Source organism: Stomoxys calcitrans, chromosome 1 (genome assembly GCF_963082655.1).
Source record: "Stomoxys calcitrans chromosome 1, idStoCalc2.1, whole genome shotgun sequence".
Lineage (NCBI taxonomy): Eukaryota > Metazoa > Arthropoda > Insecta > Diptera > Muscidae > Stomoxys > Stomoxys calcitrans.
Window position 1 is genome coordinate 266,266,876 of NC_081552.1, and position 16,181 is coordinate 266,283,056.

The window sequence follows — 16,181 nt, forward strand, 5'->3', positions numbered from 1 at the left end:
TGTGTGTGTTTTTTTTTTTAGCAAGGCTTAAGCGGAAACAGGAATAAATTTTGTATAGAGATTTCTTTTGACATTTGCATTTTTTCTTGTTCGCGTTCAGATTTAGGATATTTAGTTTTGGGGATAGTTGAAGAGATTGAGTGAGTATTGAAAATCAGAGAAAAAAGCAGAACAAATTGTTTGTAAATTGAATTGTATTGGATTTTTGCACAGTTTCTGCGGATGTGCGTCAGTTTTTGACGTACCACTCCCTTCTACTGATGAATAACAAAGTGGTTTTCAACTGTTGGTTCGCTTCGCTTGCTCCAGCAATACAATAATGCTCGCCTCGAACTTATACTCTATGCCGACGAGTGCGACTACCACGACGATGATGGCAATGGCGATGGCGATGGCGATGACGACGAGGAGAGTGTTATAAACATTACAAATTTACGCACTTGTTTCACTTATCACACACACTCAGACACCAAGCCACAGAGAGCGAATAGGACAGAGCGTGCGAGAGTCCTTAAACACAGGCTCACTCACTTGGCCCGTAGAATGGGTGGCGAAGAGTGTGAAATGTAAGAGCGAGGCCTACGTTCAACATGTTCGAAATCACCACACAGAGGGTGGTTGTTGCAAAAGGGGTGGTTGGTGGTGAGGTGTTGTGGCGTCTTTGCTGTGCTCGAGATAGTTTGTCTGTGCATTAGAGTGCAGATTTTCGCTTAGTGGTGGATATGACAATTTCAATAAACAGGATTAATTTCAAGATCTGAATGTAATACATAAAAATCAATTTTGCTCCTATTTAAGAAACTCTATATGACCCTACCTATGTTTAATTCTTTGTGCCTTTCGACATCTCTGACAAGATAATGTCGATTTTCCCGTTTACATTTTTACATTCTGTGTATGGTGCTACTTCCTGATGACTGCTGCAGCTAGCAAAGCAAATCACACCAACAAAATGCAACCCTTCGCTAATGCATAAAAAAGCAACAACAGTTTTCGCATACAACAAGTAGCCGCGCAACATATTACAGAGCATTCAATCAGCCAGCCTGCCACATACACGGCTGGTGTTGCCATCATTTTCGCAGAACTATAAAAACAGCTACAAGTGTATAAAACTCACACACTCTCCCTCTCTCTCTCTCTCGCTCTCTGTGCAGTTTTTGTCTTGACTCTCATCCTTTACATGTGGGAGAGAGAAACTCTCAGGCGAAACACTTGAATTTGGCCATGTGATTTTTGACATGCGCCGTTAAGCGGCGACCTGTAAGCTTCCGGGTTTCTGCCCGCCGCACACACACTTGTGGATTGTTTTATACTCTGTTATTTTCTTTTCATTGCCCTTACCATGCACCCATCCATCCAACGTCAGGCCGTTTGCCGTTTTCTAACATCTTCCTATCGCCGTCGTCATTATCAGAATGAGAATCATAATTTGTAGTATTTGGGTAGTTCGCCATTCTGTTTATTTTGTTCCGCTTTTCTTTTCTTTATTTTATTTTTGCTACAATAGCTTGTGCACAGTGGGAGAGAAGGACGAAAGGGATAACGACATGTTTGGGAAAGAAAGTGGCTGTTATATTCCGATTTCAAACGAATATGACTAGGTCAGCTTAAAATATCTAGATGGAGAAGAATATATGTGCATTGTTGTAATCTCTTAAGGATATAAGAAACAGATTGAAGAGATTAGTAAACCGACAGTTTATGGTGGGGTCTTTTATACTATGGGTAAGTATGCTGATTATTATTATGCCCGTTATTCCAGGCAGTTTGGATCACATATTGCCTGAGTGGATTTGTCATCAAACACGTAAAGCGTGCAAGTTCCGCCGGCCGAATCTTATATACCCTTCACCTTGGTTCGCATTTGGCTTTGGCCGCTATCTCTTTATAGGCTAGCAAAGGATAATGAATAACAATTGCTGTGTTTTTTGAGCGATACCAAGTTATGAACCTATTGGGTTTGGTTTGACTGCTGGAGACCAATGTGGAATTAATTGTGCAATATTTTAGGCAAATCGGATTAGAATTGTGCGCTATAATGGCTCAAGAAATAAAATCGGGAGATCTGTTTATGTGGGAGCTATATCAGGTAATGGACCGGTTCGGACCATATTTGACATGCATATTAAGAAGTCGTTGTGCAAAAGAAGTCGTTGTGCAAAATTTCAGCCAAATCGGATAATAATTGCTCCCCCTAATGGCTTAAAAATATTATAATCTGTTGAATAATTTCAGCCAAATCGGATAATAATTGCGCCCTCTAGAGGCTCAAGAAGTCATGATCCGAGATCGGTTTATATGGAAGCTGTATCAGACTATGAACCGATTTGAATCTTAATTGGCACAATTGTTGAAAGTCAATATAAAACACCTGGTGCAAAATTTTTAGCCAAATTGGATACGAAGTGCGCCCTCTAGAGGTTAAAGAAGTCAATATAAAGGATCGGCTTATATGGCAGCTACCGATATAGTCCATTTACAATTCTAACAAACTCACACTGATTTGTGCAAAATTTCAAGCGCCTAGCGGGTTAGAAGTGTGCCCTATAATGGCTCAAGAAATAAAATCGGGAGATGTGTTTATGTGAGTGCTATATCAGGTAATGGACCTATTCGCACCATATTTGACATGCATGTTAAAGGTCATAGAAGAAGTCGTTGTACAAAATTTCAGCCAAACCGGATGACATAGCTCCCTTAAAGGTCTTAAGAAGTGTTATAATCGGGAGAATAATTTCAAGCAAATCGGATAATAATTACGCCCTCTAGAGGTCATGATTCCGAGATCGGTTTATATGGGAGCTGTATCAGGTTATGAACCGATTTGAACCATATTTTGCACAGTTGTTAAATGTCAATATAAAACACCTGGTGCAAAATTTGTAGCCAAATCGGATACGAAGTGCGCCCTCTAGAGGTTAAAGAAGTCAATATAAAGGATCGGCTTTTGACAGCTACCGATGTAGTCCATTTACATTTCTAACAAACTCACACTGATAGGAAGTATTCGTGAAAAATTTCAAGCGCCTAGCTTTATTCCTTCGAAAGTTAGCGTGCTTTCGACAGACGGACGGACATGGCTAAATTTATTTAGAGTGTCAAAACGATTAGGAATATATATACCATGTTGGGTCTCAGATCAATATTTCGATATGTTAAAACAGAATGACGAAATAAGTATAACGCCCGTCCTATGATGGAGGGTATAAAAATCTGTACCACTGGGGGTGTACTCTGAAGAACTGGTACTGGTCATAGCGAGAAGGTTACCCGAAGACTGTAGTGTGCATTAAGCGGAGATCCTGACAATTAACAAGTGAAAGCGTGCTGAGTTCGGTCCGGCCGAATCTTATATACCATCCACCATTGATTGCATTTGTCGAGTTCTTTGCCGGTATCTCTTTTTAGGCAAACAAAGGATAATGGAAAAGAATTGCTATGCTATTGGAACTACATCAAGTTATGGTCCGTCTCGAACGATAAATGAATTGAATGTTGGGGACCATAGTAGAAGTCATTGTGTAAAATTTCAGCCAATTCGGAGAAGAATTGCGCCCTTTAGGGGCTCCAGAAGTAAAATTTGGAGATCGGCTTATGTTGCAGCTGTAAAAGGCTAAATTTGACACGTGTGTTGAAGGTCATGGGAGAAGATGTTGAACTAAATCGAATAAAAACTGCTCCCTCTAAAGGCTTAAGATGTATAATCGGTAGATCGGTTTATATGGGAGCTGTTGCGAACAGACTCAGACCATACTTGGTATAGTTATTGCAAGACAGAAAAAAACACTTTATGGAAAATCTCTCAACCAAATCGGATAATTATTGCGCCTCTTAGAGGCTCAAGAAGTCAAGATCCCAGATCGGTTTATATGGCAGCTATATCAGGTTATGAACCGATTTGAACCATTCTTAATACAGTTGTTGGAAGTCATAACAAAACACGTCATGCAATATTTCAGCTAAATCGGATAGGAATTGCTCCCTGTAGAGGCTCAAGAAGTCATGAATTGCGCCCTCTAGCGGCTCAAGAAGTCAAGATCCCAGATCGGTTTATATGGCAGCAATATCAGGCTATGTTCCGATTTGCGCCATACTTGGCAAAGTTATTGGAAGTCATAACAAAACACCTCATGCAAAATTTCAGCCAAATTGAATGAGAATTGCGCGCTCTATTGGCTCAAGAAGTCGAGATCCAAGATAGGTTTGTATGACAGCTATACCAGATTATGAACCTATTGGAATCATACTTTACACAGTTATTGGAACTTATAACAAAACACCACTTGCAAAATTTCAGCCAAATCAGACGAGAATTGCGCCCTCTAGCGGCTCAAGAAATCAAGGCCCAAGATCGGTTTATATAGTAGTTATATCGAAACATTGACCGATTTGAATCATACTTAACACAGTTGTTGGAAGTGATACCATAACTCCACGTACAAAATTTCAGTCAAATCGGAGGAGAATTGCGCCTTCTAGAGGCTCAAGAAGACAAGGCCCAAGATCGGTCTATATGGCAGCTATATCGAAACATGAACCGATTTGGCTCGTTTACAATCCCTACCGACCTACACTCAAATTTTGGCGAACTCGGACAATAAATGCGCCTTTTATGGCCCCCGATCCTTAAAGCGCGAGATCGGTCTTTTTGGCAGCTATATTCAAATCTGGGCCAAATTGAGGAAGGGAGTCTTAACACAACTCACTGTCCCATATTTCAGCGACATCGGACAATAAATGTGCCTTTTAAGGGCTCAAATTTTAAAATCGAGAGTTCGGTCTATATGGCAGCTATATTCAAATCTGGGCCGATCTGGGCCAAATTGGAAAAGGATCGGTCTATATTAGGACGGATCGGTCTATATGAGGGCTATATCAAAATATAATCCGATTCAGCCCATCGTCGAACTTAAGCTGCTTATGAACGAAAAAAGAATCTATGCAAAGTTTCAGCTCAGTATCTGTATTTTTAAAGACTGTAGCGTGATTTCAACAGACAGGCGGACGGACATGGCTAGATGGTCTAAGATTTTTACACTGATCAAGAATAAATATACTTTATAGGGTCGAAAATGGATATTTCGATGAGTTGCAAACGGAATGACAAAATGAATAAACCCCCATCCTTCGGTGGTTGGTATAAAAGGTGTACCGATCTGCTATCGCTGGCTAGAACAGACGTCGAAGGTTAACTGAAGGTTAGTAGTTACGACTTTTGCAGAAGCTGTGAGGACGTCGAGGAAGAAGTGACTACAGAACATCTGCTGTGCGTGTGTCCCGCACTGGCAATCAAAAGGAGTTACACCTTAGGTAATCATTTCTTTGTGAGCGTGTCTGATTTAGCGGATGTGAAGATTCGCAAGTTGTAGTTGGTTATATGATAGGAACTACAATAGAAGGCGTCTTTCTTCTCCTGTTCCTGTAGTACAAAATGGTCGAAAACGTCTAAGTGACCCTGATGGCAGAGTGCCACTTCAACCTAACCTACTTAACTGTTCGCCACTGAATATTGATTAGGTTGTGTATTAAAAAATTTTATAAATATCGCCAGAAGAGATCCATAAAATAGGCTCCATATAAACTGTGGTGTATTTACAAAGGATAGGGCGAACTAAGGCCGTTGCAGCGGTCGATAGTAAACGATCTCAGTGAATTTGTATATTCGGGAAAAAATTGGTAAATATGAAAAAAAAAAAATAACAGAGATTCATGTCAATTGTCACGTAAAACTTTTTTCAAATTTTCCACCCTTCAATTGCTTAGCTTGCGCCCACTGTGTAATGGGCATTAATGTGTTTGAGTGTCTGACGAGTATGGGTGATTTTGCTGTTGTGGCTGCCAATGCTTCGTGTGTTTCGTATTTTGCTTTCCCCTCCTGCTTTGCACCGTTCTTTTGTGTCTGGTTGCTTTTGTATGATGACTGCTTTGAATCAACTCGCCTTAGAAGCATGCAACGAACGAACGAACCAACCAACCCACCACCCATTCATTCCCTTCCATTCTTTACCATTCAATGCAGCCAGCCAGATCCAAGCCAATCTCAATTAATTGCTGTTTTGATTCCTTCCTTTTGTATTGCATTCTCCTGTATTTATGACTATGTATGAGTGTAGTCATGTTTGGGTATGTATGTGTGATTGTATTGGCTGATATACAAGTCTAACTTTGGTAGTTTCTGATTGCGATTGCAATTGTTGCGATTCCTTTTGCTGGGTGCTTTGCCATTTTTTGCCCTTTGTTTTAAAGCACTTTTCGTTGCATGGCGGTGTGTGAGTATTTTCATAGCTACATATGTATGTGTGTCTATTTTCGCCTCAGTTTCAATTGTTTGCGTATTTAGGTGATCATTACATTACTGCGAGACTCTTTGGACTAATTGCGATTGCGTTCGGATACATTAAGGGCTAGACAAAGTGTCCTTAATTGGGTATCCAGAGGTTATGAGTTGTCTATGGAAACTGGTGACTTCTATGGCCTCAAGAAGTGATATGGTGATATTGGTAAATATGAGGCTATCTTTGTTTCTTTAAAGGTCACCGTGGCGCAAAGATTAGCATGCCCGTCTATGACGCTGAAAGACTGGGTTCGAATCCTGGCGTGAATATCAATAAAATTTTCAGCGGTGGTTATTTCCTTACTAATGCTGGATAGGTTTCTAAGGTATCCTGCCATGTTAAAACTTCTTTACCAAGTGGTGTCGCTATGCGGCCCGCCGTTAAATATGAGAGAAGTTTCCACTGTTCCTCAATGAAATGTTCATGGGAAATATGGTTTAAAAACGCTACAGTTTTTAAGCTGAAACTTTACACAGATTCTGTTTTGTTCACAAACAGGTTAAGTTCGAAGATGGGCTATATCGGACTATATCTTCATATAGCCCCCATATAGACCGATCCGAAGATTTAGGGTCTACGGCCCTAAAAGCCACATTTATTATCCGATTTTGCTGAAATTTGGGACAGTGAGTTGTGTTATGCCCTTCGACATCTTTCCTCAATTTGGCCCAAATCGGTTTAAGGTCTTGCACCCATAAAGGGCGCATTTTTCTCCGATTTTGCCAACATTTTTGGGCAGTAAGTTGTGTTAGGCCCTTCGATATCCTTCTTCGATTTGGCCGATCTCTCGATTAAAGGTCTTGCTCCCATAAAAGACGCATTTATTGCCCGATTCTGCACAAATTTGGGACAGTGGGTTGTGTTAGGCCCTTCGACATTCTTCTGCAAAATGGCACAGTTCGGTCCAGATTTGGATATAGCTGCCATATAGACCCATTCGCCGGTTTGGGGTCCTAGGCCCATAAAAGCCAGACTTATTATCTAATTTTGCTGAAATTCGGGACAGTGAGTTGTGTTAGGCCCTTCGACAATTATCTTCAATTGGGCTGAGATCGGTCCAGATTTGGATAAAGCTGCCATATAGACCAATCCGCCGATTTGTGGTCTTAGGGCCATAAAAGACGCATTTATTGTCCGATGTCGCCGACATTTGGGATAGTGAGTTGTGTTATGCTATTCAACATTCATTTTCAATTTGGCCCAGATCGGTCCAGATTTATATATAGCTGCCACATAGACCGATCAACCAATTTGGGGTCTTAGGCCAATAAAACCCACATTTATTATCAAATTTTGCTGAAATTTGGGACAGTGAGTTGCAATATAGCACAGATCGGTCTAGATGTGAATATAGCTGCCATATAGTCCGATCTCTCGATTTAAGGTTTTGTGCCCATAACAGGCTCATTTAATGTCCGAATTCGCCGAAATTTGGGATAGTGAGTTGCGTTAGGCTCTTCGACATGCTTCTTCAATTTGGCCTAGATCGGTCCAGATTTGGATATAGCTGCCATATAGTCCGATCTCTCGATTTAAGGTTTTGTGCCCATAAAAGGCTCATTTATTCTCCGATTTCGCTGAAATTTGGGATAGTGAGTTGCGTTAGGCTCTTCGACATTCTTTTTCAATTTGGCCCAGATCGGTCCAGATTTATATATAGCTGCCACATAGACCGATCCGCCAATTTGGGGTCTTAGGCCCATAAAACCTGCATTTATTATCAAATTTTGCTGAAATTTGGGCAGTGATCTGCAATATGGCACATATCGGTCTAGATTTCAATATAGCTGCCATATAGTCCGATCTCTCGATTTAAGGTTTTGTGCCCATAAAAGGCTCATTTATTGTCCGATTTAGCTGAAATTTGGGATAGTGAGTTGGGTTAGGCTCTTCGACATCCTTCTTCAATTTGGCCCAAATCGGTAATAAATATAGATTTTATGGGTTTCGGGACTCTTAATCGGATAATAAATGAAGCTGAGTGCGCAAAAAGACGTATTTGGAATGGAATGAATTTTGGAGGCCATAGTAGAAGTCATTGTGTAAAATTTCATCAATTTCATCATTCAATTTATAGGGGAGCTGTATTAGGCTATAGACCGATTCAGACCACATTTGACAAGTATGTTAAAGGTCATGAGAGAAGCCGTTGTACAAAATTTCAGCCAAATCGGATGAGAATTGCGCCCTCTAGAGGATCAAAAATTCAAGACCCCAGATCAGTTTATATGGCAGCTATATCAGGTTATGGACCGATTTGAGCTATAAGCACAGTTGTTGGACGTCATAACAAAACACGTCGTGCACAATTTCATTTCAATCGGATAAGAATTGCGCACTCTAGAGGCTCAAGAAGACAAGACCCAAGATCGGTTTATATGGCAGCTATATCAAAACATGGACCGATATAGCCCATTTACAATACCAATCGACTTACACTAATAAGAAGTATTTCTGCAAAATTTCAAGGGGCTAGCTTTACTCCTAGCGTGCTTTCGACAGACAGACGGACTAACGGACGGACATCCATCCACCATCCTATGGTGGAGGGTATAACAACGCCTGTTTATGATAATAACACCACTGGTGCATGAATTTGCAACGTATTTTCCCTGTATACCAACAAATGTATTCAGAGATCAGTTTCATGGAAAACATTTTTAGGGGAGAGTATTCCGTTTAGCTTTTTATGAGAAGGGGGTTGAAGAGCCCCTTTTAAAAGTATGTTGAAGATAACATGTTCCACAAATAAACTGCTCGTAGTGTTTTCTGTAATATTTGAGAAATTACAGTAATAACTACAAAGGATGCACAATGTAATGGGTCCTGTAGTCCTCATCTTTGATCGGGTTATGGGTCCATATAACGTGTAGAGGGGTAGCCTATTTTAGGCGTAACCTATTTTAGGGGGGATCCATTTTCGGCTTCTTCAGGACTGCTTTTGGATGGATTACCACCCTTAATATAGTAATTCTGCTTCTCGTTCCTCTGGGCAGGTGAGTGTCTCCAGTTAAGTTAAACAGAGAACAAAATTGATTCGATTTTGACCTTGTTAAAGTCTTTGTTAGCCAACATTTCGAAGGTTATCATTATGTAAAAGCTATGAAGTATTTTTGAAACTATCTTGAAATATGATATTTGTCCACAAAAAAGGTTACACTTTACATATTGTAACGCTTTGCATTTGGTTGGGAAGAGTAATCTAGTGTGACTTTTCTATTCATGCATGTAATTTATCACAGGTTGCATGATAAGGTCGCTTTGTGCCTTATCCTTGCTACACGAATCTAAAGGCAAGTAAAGTATTTAAGATATGAGTCTCAGTTCATTATTCATTTGTGAGATATGAAAAATTCAAGAAACTCCATTCCAAAGTCAGCTCAAAGCAAATTTTCCATTTAGCAACAACTCGCCTGCAATTAACCACACATCCTTTAGTTTCAACAGCCAGCAGGAAAGATTTTTAATAACCATCATATGCGACACATGCCACACAAAAGCTAAATCAAACAAAAATCCAACCAACCGACAAAAGTGGACAGCGATGAAAGCGTTCCCTGAATTATGACAAGCCAACATTGTCAGATTAATCGAGTAAATAAACGAAAGGACAAAACCTGCTCTTGTGAGGACAAGTACCTGGGGACACCGAGTAAACGCAATCGTTAAACATATCCACCGCACACACACACACACACACACACACTCACACTTACTGCTACATAGCCGCAATATCCTATACGTACACTTGGCCCAGATGTGCGCTACTATCCTAACAACAGCGGAAACAACAGCAACTAGGCTAGACTAGAACAACGACTATCCTCTGAAGAGCCAACACATACTCGAACACATACCAAGTGTGTGGTCTTCAAACACTGGTGGACTCTGCAGGATACATTTTCACATACCCCCATATGAACAGGGGCTCTCTGTATGATTTTCGAAAGCAAAGAAATGTTTGGCATGGTTTACCAGAAAGTCCACTTTTGATAGCATGAGGTGCGTGTGTGTGTGGGTGTGTGTGTGTGTGTGTGTGCGTAGAAGGGCAAGTCAACTTAATAATTTAAACTGGACTTAATTAACCATTAAAAATAAGGAAACAAGAACCTAAACGCACGAACACAAGAAACGCCTTGTCTTCTTTTCGTCATTTGACCAAATATCGTCACATGCTCGATGACGTTAGAAGAATACACACATGAGGATTCTTTGGATATGTTGGCGAAAATGAGGAGAAAAGTATGTTAGGCCATAATACCAAACACCCTTCATTGTATGTGTAAATTGGGTGTTATATGGTTCTGAATCTGAACAGAGTATGATGGGCATCATCAGATATTTTGAGATGGTTAAGAAAACATTGCGTACAAAAACTGGAGCAAATCCATAGAATATGTAGTGGCTTTCTTCGGATAAGTGAAATTAGGTAAGACTGTGCAAAGTTAGGCCGGGCCGAACCATGGATCGCATTTGTCGAGTTCTATGCGCGGTATCTCTTTTTAGGCAAACCAAGAATATTGAATAAGAACTGTTACGCTATTCGAGCTATATCAAGTTATAGTCCGATTTGGGCCATAAATGAATACTGAAGATTGTAGAAGTCATTGTGTAATATTTCAGTTCATTCGGATAATAATTGCGCCTTGTAGGGGTTTAAGAAGCAAACTCGGGAGATCGGTTTATGTGGGAGCTGTATCAAGCTATTGATCGATTAAGACCATATTAGACACGTATGTTGAAGGTCATAGCAGAAGCTGTTATATACAAATTCTGCCAAATCGGATGAGAATTGCGCCCCCTAGGGGCTCAAGAAGTAAAGATCCCAGATAGGTTAATATGGCAGCTATATCAGGTTATGTACCGATTTGCGCCATAATTAGCACACTAGTTGGAAGTCATAACAAACCCCCTCATGCAAATCGAAAGAAAATTGCACCCTCTATTGGCTCAAGAAGTCATGACCCAAGATCGGTTTATATGACAGCTATACCAGATTATTAACCGATTTAAATCATACTTAACACAGTTCTTGAAAGTTATAACAAAATACCACTTGCAAAATTTCGGTCAAATCGGACGAGAATTGCGCCCTCTAGAGGCTCAAGAAGTCAAGAACCAAGATGGCATCTATATCCAAATCTGGACTGATCTGAACCAAATTGAAGAAGAATATCGAAAGGTCAACCCGACTCACTGTCCCAGCTTTCGGTGACATTGGACAATAAATGCGCCTTTCATGGGCCCAAAACCTTAAATCGAAAAATCGGTCTACATGGCAGCTATATTTAAATCTATACCAATCTAGGCCGAATTAAAGAAGGACTTCGAAAAGCCTAACTAAACTCACTGTCTCAAATTTCAGCCACATTGGACAATAAATGCGCCTCGGTCGGTCTATATGGCAGCTATTTCCAAATCTGGACCGATCTGTGCCATATTGCAGAAGTATGTCAAGGGGATTAACTTAACTCACTGTCCCAAATTTCGGCGACATCGGACAATAAATGCGCCTTTTAAGGGTCCAAAACCTTAAATCGAGAAATCGCTGTACCCAAATCTAAACCAATCTGGGCCAAATTGAAGAAAAATGTCGAAGGGCCTAGCATAACTCACTGTCCCAAATTGCAGCACAATCGGATAAAAAATGTGGCTTTTATGTGCCTAAGACCCTTAAGCGGCGGATCGGTCTACATGGCAGCTATATTCAAATCTGGACCGATCTGGGCCAAATTGAAAACAAAGTCGAAGGGTGTAACACAACTCACTGTCCCAAATTTCAGCGAAATCGGATAATAAATGTGTCTTTTAGGGGCCTAAGACCATTAATTGGCTGATCGGTATATATGGGGGCTATATCAAGATATAGTCCGATATAGCCCATCTTCGAACTTAACCTATTTGTGGACAAACAAAAAAAAGAATCTCTGCAAAGTTTCAGCTCAATATCTCTATTTTTAAAGACTGTAGCGTAATTTCAACAGACAGACGGACGGACATGTCTAGATCGTCTTAGATTTTTGCGCTGATCAAGAATATATACACTTTATAGGGTCGGAAATGGATACTTCGATGTGTTGCAAACGGAATGACTAAATGAATATACCCCCTATCCTACGGTGATGGGTATAAAAATCAATTTGTGTTTATTTGTCGGTTTGTTTGTTTGTGTGTTCCTTATAGACTCAAAAACGACTGAACCGATTTTCTTGAGATTTTCACAGATTTTGCATAATGATCCCGTGGTTTGTGAAAATAGGGTACTATATTTTTTGATATCTGAAGGGGGGCGGACTCTCCCCCTAACCCTTATTTTCAAAAACGCCAGATCTCGGTGAAGGGTGGTGCGTTTTAATCAAAATTTTGTGTGCTCTCTTAAGGTAACTTAAAAAAAATAAAAATTTGGTATCCAAGTTTCGGATGGGGTACCTAGGGGGGCAGCCCCACCTCCAAAACTTTCCAAATATATATATAGACCAATCATGACAATATGGGACTCAAATGAAAGGTATTTAAGAGTAGAAAACGTATCTGCTATCCAATTTTCGGACTAAGTGTTGGGGGGACCACCCCAACCCCCAAAACACCCCTAAATCGGACATATTTGTCGACCTTGGCAATATGGGACTCAAATGAGAGGTATTTGCGAGTAGAATACGAATTTTATAACCAAATGTGGGAGCAAGTTTCTGGGAGTGCACCCCTTCCGCAAAACACCCCCCAAACAGGACTTATTTACTGATCATGGCAATATGGGGCTCAAATAAAAGTCATTTAAGTGTAGAATACGAATCTGATATCCAAATGTGGGACCAACTGCCCTTTCCAAAAACAACCCCAAAAGAGGACAAATTTACTTCAATAGCAATATGTGGCTGAAATGAATAGTCTTTGGGAGTAAAGCACGCATCTGATATCAATATTCGGGTGAAAGTGTGTATGGGGCCACCCCCACCCCATAACACCACCCATATAGGAAGTATTTGCTGACCATTGCAGTATGAGGCTCAAATAAGAGGGTTTTTAGAGTAGAACACGAATCCGATATACATTTTCAAGGCCAACTCACTGAGTGGCCGCCCATCTCCCAAAACACACTTTCTAGGGGACGTCCCACCCCCCATAACAACGCCCAAAATAGGACGTATTTGCTCACCATGGAAAATTTGGGTCTTAAATAGATTGGATCTCGATATTGATAGTTTTTAGGGCCCATACTCTAAACCGGACACATTTGCTGACTTTTGTAAAAAGGGGTTTAAATGAGATTAGAAATCGAATTTGATATCCAGTTTTGAGGCCAATAACAATATGGGGTTGAAATAAATGGCATTCGAGAGATTTTTAAGGCTAAGTGTTTGGGGGACCACCCCACTTCCCAAAACACCCCTAAATCGGGCAGATATACCAACCACGTCAATGTGGGCCTTAAATGAAAGATATTGGAATCTGCCCTCTCCCCAAAAAAAACCCCACAAACAACAATTATCTACTGATCATTGTAATATGGAGCTCAAATAAAGGTATTTGGGAGTACAATACGAATCTGATATCCAAATGTGGGACCATGTATTTTGGGGCACCGCCTCTTTCCCAAAACACCCCCCCCCAAAGAGTAAAAATTTTGGGGCCAAATGTTTGAGGACGCCTCATCCCATTAACTCCCCTTAAAGCAATGGCAATATGGGGTTTAAATAAATGGTACTTGAGAGAAGATTCTAAGGCTATATCGGTCCACGTTTTGATATAGCTGCCATATAAATCTATCTGGGATCTTGACTTCTTGAGCCGCTAGAGGGCACAATTCTTATCCGATTTGGCTGAAACTATGCACAAGATGTTTTATTATGACTTCCTACAACTGTGTTGAGTATGGTTAAAATCGGTCCATAACCTCATATAGCTGTCATATAAACCTATTTGGGGTCTTGACTTCTTGAGCGTCTAGAGTGCACAATTCTCATCCTATTTGGCTGAAATTTTGCACGACGTGTTTTGTTTTGACTTCCAACAACTGTGTTAAGAATAATTCAAATCGGTTCATAATCTGATATAGCTGCCATATAAACCGATCTGGGATCTTCACTTCTTGAGCCGCTAGAGGGCACAATTCTTATCCGATTTGGCTGAATCTATGCACAAGATGTTTTATTATGACTTCCAACAACTGTGTTGAGTATGGTTGAAATCGGTCCATAACCTCATATAGCTGTCATATAAACCTATTTGGGGTCTTGACTTCTTGAGCGTCTAGAGTGCGTAATTCTTATCCGATTTGGCTGAAATTTTGCACGACGTGTTTTGTTATGACTTCCAACAACTGTGTTAAGAATAATTCAAATCGGTCCATAACCTGATATAGCTGCCATATAAACCGGTCTGGGGTCTTGACTTCTTGAGCGCCTAGAGTGCGTAATTCTCATCCGATGTGGCTGAAATTTTGCACGACGTGTTTTGTTATGACTTCCAACAACTGTGTTGAGTATGGTTGAAATCGGTCCATAACCTCATATAGCTGTCATATAAACCTATTTGGGGTCTTGACTTCTTGAGCCACTAGAGGACGCAATTATTATCCGATTTGGCTGAAATTTTGCATGAGGTGTTTTGTTGTGACTTTCAATAACTGTGCTAAAAATAATTCAAATCGGTCCAGAACCCGATATAGCTGCCATATAAACCGATCTGGGGTCTTGACTTCTTAAGCCTTTAGAGAGCGCAAATCCTATTCGATTTCGCTGAAATTTTGCATGACGTGTTTTGTTATGACTTCCAACAACTGTATAAAGAATGGTTCACATCGGTCCATAATCAGATATAGCTGCCATATAAACCGATCTGGGGTCCTGACTTCTTGAGCCACTAGAGGGCGCTATTATTATCCGATTTAGCTGAAATTTTGTACCACGGCTTCTCTCATGACCTTTAACATACATGTCGAGTACGGCATGAATTGGTCTGAAGCCTAATACTGATCCCCTATAAAACAATCTCCCTATTTTACTTTTTGAGTCCCTAAAGGCCGCAATTCTTACTCGATTTGGATGAAATTTTATACAATGACTTCTATTATGGTATCCATCATTCCAACTTGATATAGCTCCAATAGTATAGCAATTATTTTCTTTCTTCCTGTGTTTGCCTAAAAAGAGTCATCGGAAAAAGATCTCGACAAATGCGATCCATGGTGGGGGGTTTATTAGATTCGGCCCGCCCGATCTTAGCTCGCCTTTACTTGTTTTTTTTTTTATTTTTTTGCCAAAAGTTCCACAAACTGATTTAGCTCGCATCTTAACCGATTCTCCCATTAAAATTCTAGAGAGCAATACATAATGCCATCAATTCGTCAACTCTACCGCGATCATGGCGGAGGTAAGGTACGATTTGGACCAAACTGTGTGCCATTTTAATTTTATTGACGCTATGTCAGTTGTGAATCTTAAATCTTTGAAAAGGTTTAACGAATGCCCAAGACTACTACAAAACTCTGTATAATTAACACTTGAAAATGCAAATTTTGCCCATAAACACTCCACTAAGGAACAGGGGCAAACTTCTCACATATCAATGAGTGCAGTCCGATTTAAGTTTTAAGCTCAATGATGGCTCACTTACCATTGGAAAACAGAGCTTATTTCAAAGCTTTAAGAAACCCGATGATACCTGGGTACTCATAGAAACTCTTTTCATCCACAACTTGAGATATTCCCAGGAAACGCAGCAGGATACAAATTCTAGACCTCAAAGAAGTTAGCCAAATCCTGTAAGCAAACATAGTCATGCTCAATGACAAACAAAAACGTTTCTCAATAGACCACATCAGGCTTATAAACTCTTGGCCTC

At 40.3% G+C, this 16,181-nt stretch overlaps 1 protein-coding gene across 1 annotated transcript in view; it reads right to left on the reverse strand.

Annotated features, from left to right (window-relative positions):
* LOC106094244 (GATA zinc finger domain-containing protein 11) overlaps positions 1-749 on the reverse strand; it is a 26,159-nt gene extending 25,410 nt beyond the window's left edge. Inside the window, exon 1 of the mRNA XM_059369388.1 lies at positions 246-749. The gene's annotated coding sequence lies outside the window, so the exon portion shown is untranslated. The remainder of the gene's footprint in view (positions 1-245) is intronic.
* Between the last annotated feature and the right edge of the window lie 15,432 nt (positions 750-16,181).